Genomic DNA, 12,941 nt, shown 5'->3' with positions numbered 1-12,941 from the left:
AAAAAAAAAAAAAAATTATGCTAAAGAATTCTTCGTTACGTAAACCAATAGTTTTGGTAATTATTACCTATGTACTACATTCTAAATTGATAATTTAATGTCTACTATGTGTATATGTATAGACACTGGGAATCGAATCTAGGCTATTGTAAATCATAAATTTATAGTATTTTCAAATATAAGTAGCCAGATTGTGTAAGAATGTACTTATTTATTCCCTAATACAATTATTGCTACAATTTTTATGTCAGATCGTTAAGTTGACGCTGCCAATTACAGTTTGTGTTAATTTTGGTTGGCTAAGTTTTATAACTTATAAATCTGGTACACAAAACGATAAAAGTGACTTACCATTATTGAACTTATTCTCTTACGAAAGAAACGTATTTCTTGCTATTATTATTTCTATAGGCGCCAAGTGTTGATAAAATATTTTTTTCTTGACCTGGATTTTTTATACGAGCACACCAAAGTAACCCCACTGCACCTAAGGATAGGTATAGTGGGGTCAAATAGAATGTCTACTGACGAGAGATGATTACCCCTTAACAGTCGACACGATTATGCCGGTCTATTAGAACCGGATATACGCAGGCTGATCCTGGAACGTAACACACTTTCATGGGCCACTATGATGCGTTATAACACCTTGTGTTGGAGGTGGTCGCCATCCAGGCAATTATAAAATATCCTAGCAAAACACCGGCTGCCGCGAGCCTAGAGAGAGATACTTCTCCCGTTCCAATATGTTATTCTTACTCAAAGAGAAGTTTAGGTATAATGTATTTGAATAAGCGGTTGCAACATTGGAAAGTTTAATTAGATTGCGTATTGGTGTGATTGGTTTGATGGATGATAATTTAATTAGGAATAAGATAAGAATCGTATCGTAGTAACAATCTTGATAATTTAAATAATATGCGTCTTAGATTAAAAAATAAACATATATTTCTAGAATATATTTTCCTTTGATTTAAAAAAAAATATAAGGCGGTTACAGCTTCATTAATATTATAATAACAAGTTACAAACATTTTATGATTTCGTGCATCTCCTCCTCCTAAAGTACACATCATTTTAAATTACAAGCAACACTATTAAATAGACATTAATATTATCATAGTTTAAAATTTTAAAAAAGACCTCATTTTTTTTGGAAATTATTCGTTATTGTATATGCATCCTTCTAGCAACACGCGCGCTGCCAAGTATGAAAAAAATCTCTCAAAGCCTTTTTCTCGGGGAAGGACCCAGTGTAGCAATATCTCACATTGTTTATGAAGGATAAGATAAAAGTAAATACTCGAATTATTAAGAAACTTTATTGCATGATACGAAGTGCAGTGAACGGTAATAATACTTAAGTATTGAATATTGGCCTTGTAAGAAAAAAACTTTTTATAAATATTAATTAGAATTTTTATATTATCGAAGGGTTACTAATTATTTGTTGTATTACGTCTCGTGTATTATAAGTGTTACACTTACTTATACTTATATATCACTGCATGTATAAATATGAAATGTATTACGAATCCATCTGGACTCCATGCATTCATCCTTCTCAAACTATACTCAGACGGTATTCCCCGCAGTACCTACATTTCTTACGTTTTCATAGTTTTTTTCGTAATATTTCTGATTCTTATTAAGAATACTCGAAACGTGGTTAATCTGAGATTTTGCCCGCTAAAATTGGTTGAAGGGAGGGAAATCTAGGTGTGAGAATTCAACTTCACATTCAATATGCGTTCAAATTCAGCTTTACGCATCCACAATGCTGCGGAATAGCACAGGTTTAATTCTACATTACTATTTTTAATCATGGCTTTTTTATTTTTATCAATTATATTTTTATTCAATTTATTGTTTTAGGCTGTTTAGCTTTGTTTTTGTGGAAAACTTAAAATATTATTAAGACCGGAGGGTCTTATTCCGTCTACGAGGGCAGGATCCGCCTTTTAGAAATTACGAGCGTTCTAATCTAAAGACAGCTTATTAGCTTTGTTCGCCATATATTAATCTTTAGATAAAAGCGCCAAAAATTCCCTATTTACCTATACATCTATGAAAACTGCATTTTAATTAAAACGCCCGTAATTGCAAAGTGACGGATTTGCCCCCGTAGACGGTATAGGACCCCTCTACTTTATCTACATTAATTAATTTCATCAATTTTTTATTTTGGAAAAAGACTATACGTGAGGTTGAAATTTCTGGGAACAGAGTTGCAACTGTTTTGAGGCTGTCGTAACGCTTATTATTGGACCTGGAACTAGCTCTTCTCGTCATTTACTATTGGACACATAAAATACTGCACATTGCAACTAGACGGCAGAAATAAATTTGCGGAAAAAATACTCAAAATACTATCATACACGTATTTACAAAATTTATGGCTATCGATTGTCTAATCACTGAATTTTTACAAGCAAACGTAATATTATTCTGTGAATGATGACATCAACCGTTAGATGCTTAAACTTCCCTTTAGTTTTATAAATATTTTTGTATTTTATTGTTATTATACATGTCTTCTCTGTAATACACGTGTATTATTGTAAGATAAAACTAGTACAAATAACTAGTATATAGTTTAAATTCGAGCTCAACCCATAAACAAATTATTTCTTACGTTTACACGAATATAAAAATGTTATATTATAATTTTCTCCCGACGTTTCGATGACCGTCAGCCTTCTTGGTCACAGGGGAAACTGTATAATACAGTGGCGAAGGGTCAATATAACCCGATTCCTGCCGGATTCTCTTTTGTAATATATTATATAACCAAACTATTCAAATTATTTTTATTTTAATCTATACTATTATATAAAGCTGAAGAGTTTGTTTGTTTGTTTGAACGCGCTAATCTCAGGAACTATCGGTCCAAACTGAAAAATTCTTTTTGCGTTGGATAGCCCTTTGTTCGTGGAGTGCTATAGGCTATATATCATCACGCTATACCCAATGGGAGTGGAGCAGTAATGGCTAATCTCAGGAACTACGGGTCCAAACTGAAAAACTCTTTTTGCGTTGTATAGCCCTTTGTTCGTGGAGTGCTGTAGGCTATATATCATCACGCTATACCCAATAGGAGCGGAGCAGTAATGGCTAATCTCAGGAACTATCGATTCGAACTGAAAAAATCATTTTGTGTTGAATAACCCTTTATTTGTGGAGTGCTCTATTTTATATATCATCACGCTATGATCAATAGGAGCGCAGCAGTAATGGCTAATCTCAGGAACTACCAGTTTGAACTGAAAGATTCGTTTTGTGCTGGATAGCCCTTTATTTGTAGAATGCTATAGGTTATATATCATCACACTATGACCAATAGGAGCGGAGCAGTAATGAAACATGTTGCAAAAACGGGGACAATTTATTAGGTTTGAGAGCTTCCGTTGCGTGCGCTGCGTAAACGGTTAAAGTTATGCAATAATGATGTATGACGGGATTGTCCTCTTAAAAAGTTCTAATAAATATATTATAAAACAAAGTCCCCCGCTGCATCTGTCTTCCTGAACGTGTTAAACTCAAAAACTACCTAACGTATTAAGATGAAATTTGGGATGGAGACAGTTTGAGACCCTGGGAAGAACATAGGCTACCGGGAAACTACTACTTTTATAACGGAAAACTTTAGCCTGAAAAACTTTATAACGCGGGCGGAGCCGCGGGCAATAGCTAGTAGTAGAATAAAGGTAGATATTGTAACTTTGACTTTGCGAATGACCAACTCAGTCCCCCCCGTGACCACGAAGGCTGTACTCTTCGAAACGACGGGAGAAAATTAAAATATAAAACCGCAATCAAATATGATAATTAGTTTAATTTTAATGTCTAATATTCGCGTAATCACAAGAAATCATTAATCATTAATGACATTTATATTTGATCATACGGGAAGCCGAGCGCTTTCAAATAAAAATACAATGGAATTGAGAACTTGCAACTTTTTTAAAGTCTTAAAACAAATCTATCCTTGATATTGGAAGATATAAACCTTGTGAAACCAAACTTCATGCTGCAAACGTCTGTCAAAATTACTTTTTCTTTTGTAACTGTTTCTTCCATCGTGAGGAAACCTGCATACCTGAGAAATTCTCTATTAGGAATTTTCGAGGGTGTGTGAAGTTTACTAACCCGCATTACAGCGTGGTGGACTAAGGCCTAAGTATTCCATCTCAGTAGTAGAGGCCCGTGCCCAACAGTGGGACAGTACATAATACAGGGCTGATATTACAAATCGTATTTTATTTATTACAACACTTGATACGGTAGGAAGCGAGCGTATCGTAATAAAATATCGACTATCGATATCACCATCCCTACCGCGCCCGCAGGCGACGACGCGTTCCAATTAGCCAACGCAAACACCAACGTACAGACATACCTGTCTAAATCTTGTATATAGCTATATTAAGATTATAACTGGTTGGTCTCTCTCGACGGTGCCAAGAACAAAATCGTATCTGCAAAATGTCTAGTATAATATAATATCAGCCTTGTATTGTATACTGTCCCTCTGTTGGACACGGGCCTCCTCTAATACTGAGAGGGATTAGGCCTTAGTCCACCACGCTGGCCTAGTGCGGATTGGTAGACTTCACACACCCTCGAAAATTCGTATAGAGAATTTCTCAGGTATGCAGGTTTCCTGACGACGTTTTCCTTCACCGTTAAAGCAAGCGATAATTCACAAAGAAAACTCACATATTTTTTTTTAGAAACGTCAGAGGTGTCTGGCCTTGGTATTTGAACCTGCGGACATTCGTCTCGGCAGTCCGTTTCACAACCAACTAGGCTATCGCTGCTTATTTTTATTAATAAATACATAATTAATATTCACAGCAAAGTGAGCTATAATCTATTTATGATTAGTATTAGTACCTCTATTTTATTTCGGATTCCCTTTCAGAACGTTTCACCCTTCACCATTGGTATAATATAAACAAAACCACGATAAAATCTGAAAAATATTTCTTTTTTCAACAACATAAACAAGTTGTTTTGACTCGAATACTCTTGCATAATAACTGACAATTTCTGTTATTGTTATTTTATTTTCGTAGAAATATCGTGAATAACAGTTGTTACTGACTTATGTGTTTGTTAATGACTAATAATTCCACTATCAGCACGCATTTAACTTAATATTCAAGATAATATCGATCACATTTCCTAAGAAATTAATATAGATAGCATAATTTTGATTAAGAAGATTTAAGATTATATTATTGTTACAATGAACGATATCAAATGTTTTATGCCTATAAGAATTTATAGGTCAGGAAATGATTATATAAAATTATACCTACAATATAGGTCTCTTAAAAATACAGTTCAATAGGACTGTATACAAAATGGCTCAATAATAATACTACATGCATATTTTGTATGTCTTCAACTCGCGCATAAATTTCTTTCAATAAAACTAATAAAATATGTACGTACGTTAATAGTTGTCTATCCGAAGCACGTAACATTTTACATTATACTTATGTTATATTTTTTTTGTCAACCAATCATTACTGCTATTACTTACATGATCAATAAATATTTGTGTTCCTCAATCTATTTACAGATTTTCGGCAGAAAGCGCCTTACGCCTCACATTATTCGAAAGGTTTTAATATTTGTGCAATGACCTCGTTTATTGCGTTCTGTCAGTAAACACGAACATTGGCACCTATTTTATATTTTACTCTTTAATTTTAATGTTGCCCTATATTCAGCGACGTTATAAACATAATACAATGCTTACAGCATGAATTCAATTCGAAATGGAATAATATCAATGGCACACGGTAAAACTACGTGAAGCGAAACTTTAGTGTTGCAGTTCGTATAATGAGTGAGATTTCCGGAGTAGCAAACAACTCCCTTCCTAATCGCAAATCGTTGCCTATCTCTTTGATATTGTTGGTATTGTATTTGATTACGGAGATCCCTTAATTATATTCACTTGTTCGTAAGCTAGTTTAAGATTTATTTAGATAGATCTAGCAATAACTGCTCCAACTAAATGTGGGTTTATGCTTTAAAAAGAAGATAACTTCTACACATCACAGAATATTGCTATAAATACCAATTGGTTTTGATATAAATCCGGCTCAATAAGCGAGCTATTGTCAAGAAAACTGACTTGAAGTAACTGAAGTAAGGTTAGGGGGCCCTATTTTATTAACGCGGGCAAATCCGTCTTTTTGCAAATACTTAATAATTAACCTTGATAGTCGTACAGATAAAAGCACCGAAAAATGCCCTATTTACCTAAATCCCCTATGATAGTTGTAGTTCGATTAGAACGCCCGTAATTGTGAAAAATACGGATTTGCCCTGGTAGGCGGAATAGGCCCCCATGACCTTATTTTGCTATTCCGTCGGACATTGATATTGTAGGATATTCTGTTAGGTATTCTACGTTGGTTTACCGACACTTCTTTTCTTTTCTTTTAACTTAGGCTAGCCATTCAGTTTTCTATTATTTAGGTAATCGAATACCTTTATTTTTTTCTTTTATAAAACACGATAACTGCATCAAACTGGTTGTGATACATAAAGTTATTAAATTGATACGTTGTCGCAACATGTTTTGGCAGATCAGATGCATCGGTACATACATACGTGACTATACCGCACGATAAACTTCGATATTTGAAGAATTAATCATGGGGCCCTTTGATGTTGGCTATCTCGAGAAATTTATATAACAGGAAAGTGTCGTCTGTATCATAAATCTTGGTATGCATTAAAGAAACAAAAGAGTAAGGTTTAATCCTCAATAAAAGATACGTTTTATCTGCGAAAGAAAAGACAATTGAAAAAATATTATTTATTATTATATAAATAAGATAATTTAAAGCCATTGATAAATGTTTACTTCATTTTTGCTAAATATAGAATACGTTTTAGGGTTACTTGGACTTTATTTGGTAGACCTTCACAAAGTTCACAAGAATGATAATATATGGTAATTAGTATTTAATAATCGAATTAAATTATTTTGATAAATGAGATTTAGCTCAAAGGCAATATAATTATCAACAGTTTAATTTAAAAAATATTGATACTTAAATTCCAACAATAATATTTATAAGTATATACCTGAATTCTACATTGACACCATTTTGTATTGCGAAAATTCCCACTCAAGAACTGTCTTGGTCACTCTGGCAATGGATAAGACCATTCAACTCAGAGACAGATGAACTTTTAATGTAGTTATGTTTTGGGGTTTTAGTTACTGCGCAAGGAGACCCGTAGATATGATTGTGTTTGTAATGCGAAATAACACATACATACTGGGTACAACTTTAAATGTATCTCTTTCATCTTGATCCAGATCTTTGTTATACATTAAACTAGAAAAGGTTTCTTTTATCTGAATAACAATATTATTTTTATACTGGATCATAACCTGCGTATCACCGGCAAAATTAAAGGTTACGATTGTCCGATAACACATCCTGTAGTCTATAAATAAACATTAGATAAAAAAATCAGTATAAATATCAATTGCGCCGTATGCTTATTTAGTATTGTAAACAAGCTTTCGCTAAACAGAGCTCGTTGTCCAAGTATTTTCATCACTCTTAAAAATCACGTAAGTTTCAAAATTATAATAAAATTTGAAATCGAGCTAGAATTGTATTCAAAAACTTCTTTATAATAAAATTCTGTTTTAAAATCTATATTACTTTGAGTTGACAGATTTAAATATTTTATTCGTCTTAACAATGATAATTTATTATTATTTAGTTTTACTTTGTCACTCCTGAGAACTTTTCATCACAACCTTTTCTCTAATATTGTGATATTATACTAAATATTTCTTTTCAGAATGGATCGTCCAGGATCAAACTACCCCGGCAACTGGAGCTATGGTCAATCCAACTACATGGTTCGTGGACCTGCCAAGCCCATGTATCAGCCCCACCCTGGCTATGGAGCCCCTGCACAGCCCCAGGTCGCGTTCCAACCAAACGCTTGTTTCATGCCCGCAGCCAATCTTCGCAAAATCAGCAATACAATACCACCAACGCGATTTTTCGATTCCAATGCTCATTAAGCGAACGATATTGTGCTAAGGAAATGGAATCTCGGCTGTTTTTTGATACGGCTATTGTTTAAGTATAGGAATATTGTACACTTTATTGTTTGTTAATTTATTTAATAATAAAAATCTTATAATTAATGTATTATTGTTTTTCACTTAAAATCGACCCATTTGAATGTGGTCTTCATGACATCCTTCTGAATTCTTCTTGTTTTTACAATTCTTTGTCACAAACATTGGTCATCTGGCAAAGCTAGGATGTCGGGTCGATTCTTATTGCTTGAATTATTCATCTACTTCTTATTAGTTGGATTCATTGAGAAGGGTTCCGTCCTGTTGTATAACGACATGGCGAGATTCAATAGACTAAATACTAGAAACTGGAACCTTGATATTGATTTAATAATTCATGAAAAGGTGAGAAGTATTATAATTAAGGAAAGCTATAAATTTTTTATAATGAGTAGGTACGTCGCTTTTGAAAAATACATTTAGACCCAACCTAATACCTTTCTGTGTTTATCCAAAATTTAATGTTTTGAAACCTTTTGTTCACATACCGCAAGAAGTCGAAGTTTGACCTTGACCTACAAGTCTGCCGCACTTTAACTATATTTAAATTGTATTTTTTATTGTACAAGGAACAATCTTTATACAATCACCCTTGAAACATGTCCTTGATAATTACACTACAGTTCAATTAAATTTGTATTTAATGAGGATATATTTCAAGGGTGCGAAGTATGTACGCCCTAGAATACGAATTTTGTGAAATTTAAAGCTGAGCATTTAGCAATGTCGTGACTGAAGACGGCGCGGCGCCGTGTAAAATAAATACGGCAGTATCACATAAAGTACAATGCGGAATGCATTGCTTTGAAAATATTTATAAAATATCGCGTGCAACATTAAAAATAATAATTATGCAATTTGTATTAACATCACAGATATTACCTCGATGTAGTTTTATTGCAATATACGGTACGAGTATTAATTGCCATCCGGAAGTCACGAGTCCGAATCCCGGGTCGTGCTAAGTCATGGGCACCGCCAAGATTAGTTTTAGATAGGTGCATCTGCACCTATGCACTATAGTACATAATATCATTAAGTTTTTTTGTTGCAGATTCATTCAATGGTTTATATTTTTATGATTTATTTCTGAGCTGGGGGGTGCACGTGCACCTACTTGCTCTCCCCTCCCGGCGACCATGTGCTAAGTGCCCTTAGATTTCTCTATTCAGTTTTAGCCTGGAGTCTGGAATTTATGCCCAATGTGGACAGACTTGCTTCTTATTGCAATAACATGGAACGGAATAAGCTTGGCGAAAAGTGAGTGAACTAGTTGTATCTGTACCTACTCCATCGGAGATAGCAAGGCGTGAGGATGGAAGTGTGTGTGAGTAGCATAACTCAGTAACTTCATTGACGTTGGGTTATAATTTAATTATAATTTTTTTTTTTACGGCTGGCAACACTCGTACTATAGCAAGTAAATTTTTGTAGCTCTGGTAAAATAACTTATTAAAATTAATTATATTAACAATTCAGTCTGGATATAGTTGTTTGAACTCGCTTGTTGTAACCTAAATTTAGTTTTATATTCAGTCTTATATTTAGAATATACTGCACTTATGGTGCAGCCAATTGTTTATTGTTATGTATTTAATATGGTCATGCTGTGACAGCCTGTAATTAAAACAGCACTGCAGCAATTACTTATGGAATTGTTAAAAAACAAACTATGTAAGGTGTATGTTTTGTTGGCTGTTCAAATAAATAAATAAATATAAACAAATCATTTTCTGCAAATAGTAAACAGGACCCTCAGGCCTTAGCTGACACTCATAGAAAATATGTGACTGTTCAATTTGTTTTGTTTTTATAATTCTATTATAATTATAAATACTTGAAATATGTTAAATACTTTAAAAACCTAAAATTATTTATAATATAATATATTAATACGTGAAGTGAAAACGTTGTTTTCCTTTCCCCGTTTCCCCTTTAACGCATAGCGCGTACGGGGGAGTATGAGACATTGACATCGATCACGGAAAAATAAACAATAGACCTTTTACCCTAGGAAAGTGCTTTCACACGGATAGAGTTGCAAGCAAGTTAAAGCCAACATTAAATGTCTGCTAAAAGTTGTCTAAGTATAGATACTATAAACACCAACAAAAGAATTACGACTTTTAAAATAAAATAAAAAGCTTTATTCATCACGTAGGCGAACATAGTTGCACTTATGATAGTCAAGGTATATGAGAATATCTAATTATTACTCAAATTAAGTCGCCTATATAACTACAGATATTTAATATTAGACATAAAAAAGCTGAATGAGTACAAAGTAAACAAAGAAGCCCGCTTGGGCTAACAGGAAAGAAGTATTAAAAAGATGTAAATAATCTTAATAAAGATAAAGGGAAGAACGCGTCGCTATCCTCACCGGTGAGGATGATTAAGACCCTAACCTAGCTTACCTACCAGCCTTTCACTACGTAAGGGGCCACTACTTGGCAAAGCCTGGCGAGTCCTAAGTTCAACCAAAGACATTCACTCCCGTTTTAACAAATAATACTATGAGGACGTAAAGTGCGCCCAAACGCATAGTGTCGACAATTTTATAGTTTTCTTCGGTCTTATTTAGATATATTTATCTGAGAGCCGACTCAAGTAAAGTTGTATCTCTATTAACCAATCACAACGTCGCATTCTATTCTACGCCTTCGTAGTGCGTAGGCACTGCATACATAGCCTTGCTATGTACTTAGCTAACTAATATTTATAGATACGATCCTTATTGCATTGTCCTAAAACTCTTGATTATTAGCCGTTATAAATGTTACCACGGTATCATCTACTTATTTCAATTCATTGTCATTCTGCAATTCTATGGACATTTTATAGTGTGTGGCGCACGGAGCTCTTCCTGGAACATGGATAGCAAAGAGAATTATAATATATATGGAAACTAAATAAACCATTGCTTACCTATGTCATGTTTGTTGTAGGTATTTTGTATTGTATCATGAACCTGATAGTTGTGTAAAGATATTCGATACAGACGATGGAACATATACGCACACCAAGTTTTGGATACATTCCTACTATTTATGACATTATGACGGCACGATGTGTCACCTGATTAATGACAACAGGGCCATAAACTTATGTGATGATAATGAAAGGACAGTATCGTTGCCATGTCTGGTTTATTTATGATGTGATATCTCTACGTAACATATCTTTATTTTCATGTCCATCTTATCTCGAGTGGAAACTCCATCTTCATTTCGCAAACGGATATTCTCGTGACGTTATGATTTACATAAACAGTGATTTTTATATTGTGGGATTTATTACATTTCAATAGAATTTATAAAATTTATCCATATGTATACTGATCAGAATATGTATTTAGGTATTGGGTAAACATAAGTGAATCATGAAAATATCATATCAGTTTATTTACATGCAATTCTATTGTAATCTTTATTCTTGACAGAGGGGCAGGTGGCGAATCCAATAAAGTAAAGGATCATAGCCACCCAAAAACACTCGCAAAGGAATTGAAATTAAGTTGGTCGGTTTTAAAGAAAAGGAGTGTTAATTAGGAACATGATGGAATTTAGTTTAGCACTTTCAATCTCACGAAATACATTTTAACTAAAACAAATCAAAATGTTTTCAAAATTGGAAGTCAATAATAACTTTTCCGATACCTACAGTGATTAACCTACAGGTAGCACCACTTCTGCCTCCTCTTAAAAAATCCACCCAGTATACTATAGATGTTATGAAAGTTTCGGATTGAGTTTATAGGTAACTCAAAGAAAATAAGTATATGTAATGAGTTAAATGTAGAGTCGAATTACCCTTATTTGCCTTAAATAATGCCAGGTTAACGAGGCTATAAAGCGGGAGACTTTGACTTTTTTACAATTTGACAATAATACTTATACTGAGTGAATATCATGTGAGATACTAACTTCTAGTTGCGTAACTTGTTAAAAGTAGAATAAAGGTTTAAATCCTTTTGCCATTATTAAACATCAATGTTTATTCAGCGTAATACATGCTATTACGTATTTTGGAAAAGAGAATTCTTATAGATTTGAGGACACACAGCTAATCTGACGTCAACGTTACCTAGGGATTTCCCAAACTGAAGTAAAAAACCAACACAACATTGTAAAACCAAATTGAAATAAATTGTCGTAGTTTACCTAGAGCGGACTTGAGAAGATTGTCATACGAAATTTTTTGCGCTTATGTGATGGTTACTTAATCTACCGTGAAATAACAAAAAAACAATGTAAAATACTTCATAAATGTTTTTAATGCTAATATTTGCATATTTTCTGTAAATATATTATTTTTGTCTCTATATCTAAGGACGTTATGGCATCTTGTCATACGGATATTTCAAATAAGACAGCGATTTATTGCGAATTGGTAATAACTTTAGGAGCAAAAATTTGGCCCTGATATTCGATCTATGACTAACTATATAGTTTAATGTCTTCGTAGTTCACCTACAGCCCATGAATTCTGCATCTATATCAAGGCCGTAATGACGACAGTTAGAAGACGACAGTCTGATTTGGGTACGTGAGAAGCATACGTACGATATGAGGACAAATTAAAAAAACCAAATGAGACAACAAAAGATGACACATTTTTTTATTCATCTACTTATTTACAGTGTATTCGACTATAAAATAATTCATTTAAGGTTTTGCTCTCTTTGAAGAGAAGACATTGTGTACTGAACTATTAGAAGTATATTTTATTGTGCATTCCTTTTACCAAACAGTGAGTAGCTATTTAAATGAAAATTAATTTATGCTGAATTTTTTTAGCATAG

General features: G+C 33.5%; 1 long non-coding RNA gene across 1 annotated transcript; it reads left to right on the top strand.

Annotated features, from left to right (window-relative positions):
• The first annotated feature begins 7,472 nt into the window (after positions 1-7,472).
• On the top strand, positions 7,473-8,207 carry LOC115444908. The gene is made up of 2 exons (XR_003938768.2): positions 7,473-7,612; positions 7,849-8,207. It is a non-coding gene; the product is annotated as an uncharacterized LOC115444908 (long non-coding RNA).
• Positions 8,208-12,941: the final 4,734 nt, after the last annotated feature.

The sequence above is a fragment of the Manduca sexta genome, chromosome 21 (genome assembly GCF_014839805.1).
Source record: "Manduca sexta isolate Smith_Timp_Sample1 chromosome 21, JHU_Msex_v1.0, whole genome shotgun sequence".
Classification (NCBI taxonomy): domain Eukaryota; kingdom Metazoa; phylum Arthropoda; class Insecta; order Lepidoptera; family Sphingidae; genus Manduca; species Manduca sexta.
This window is presented reverse-complemented; position numbering and strand designations above follow the sequence as displayed.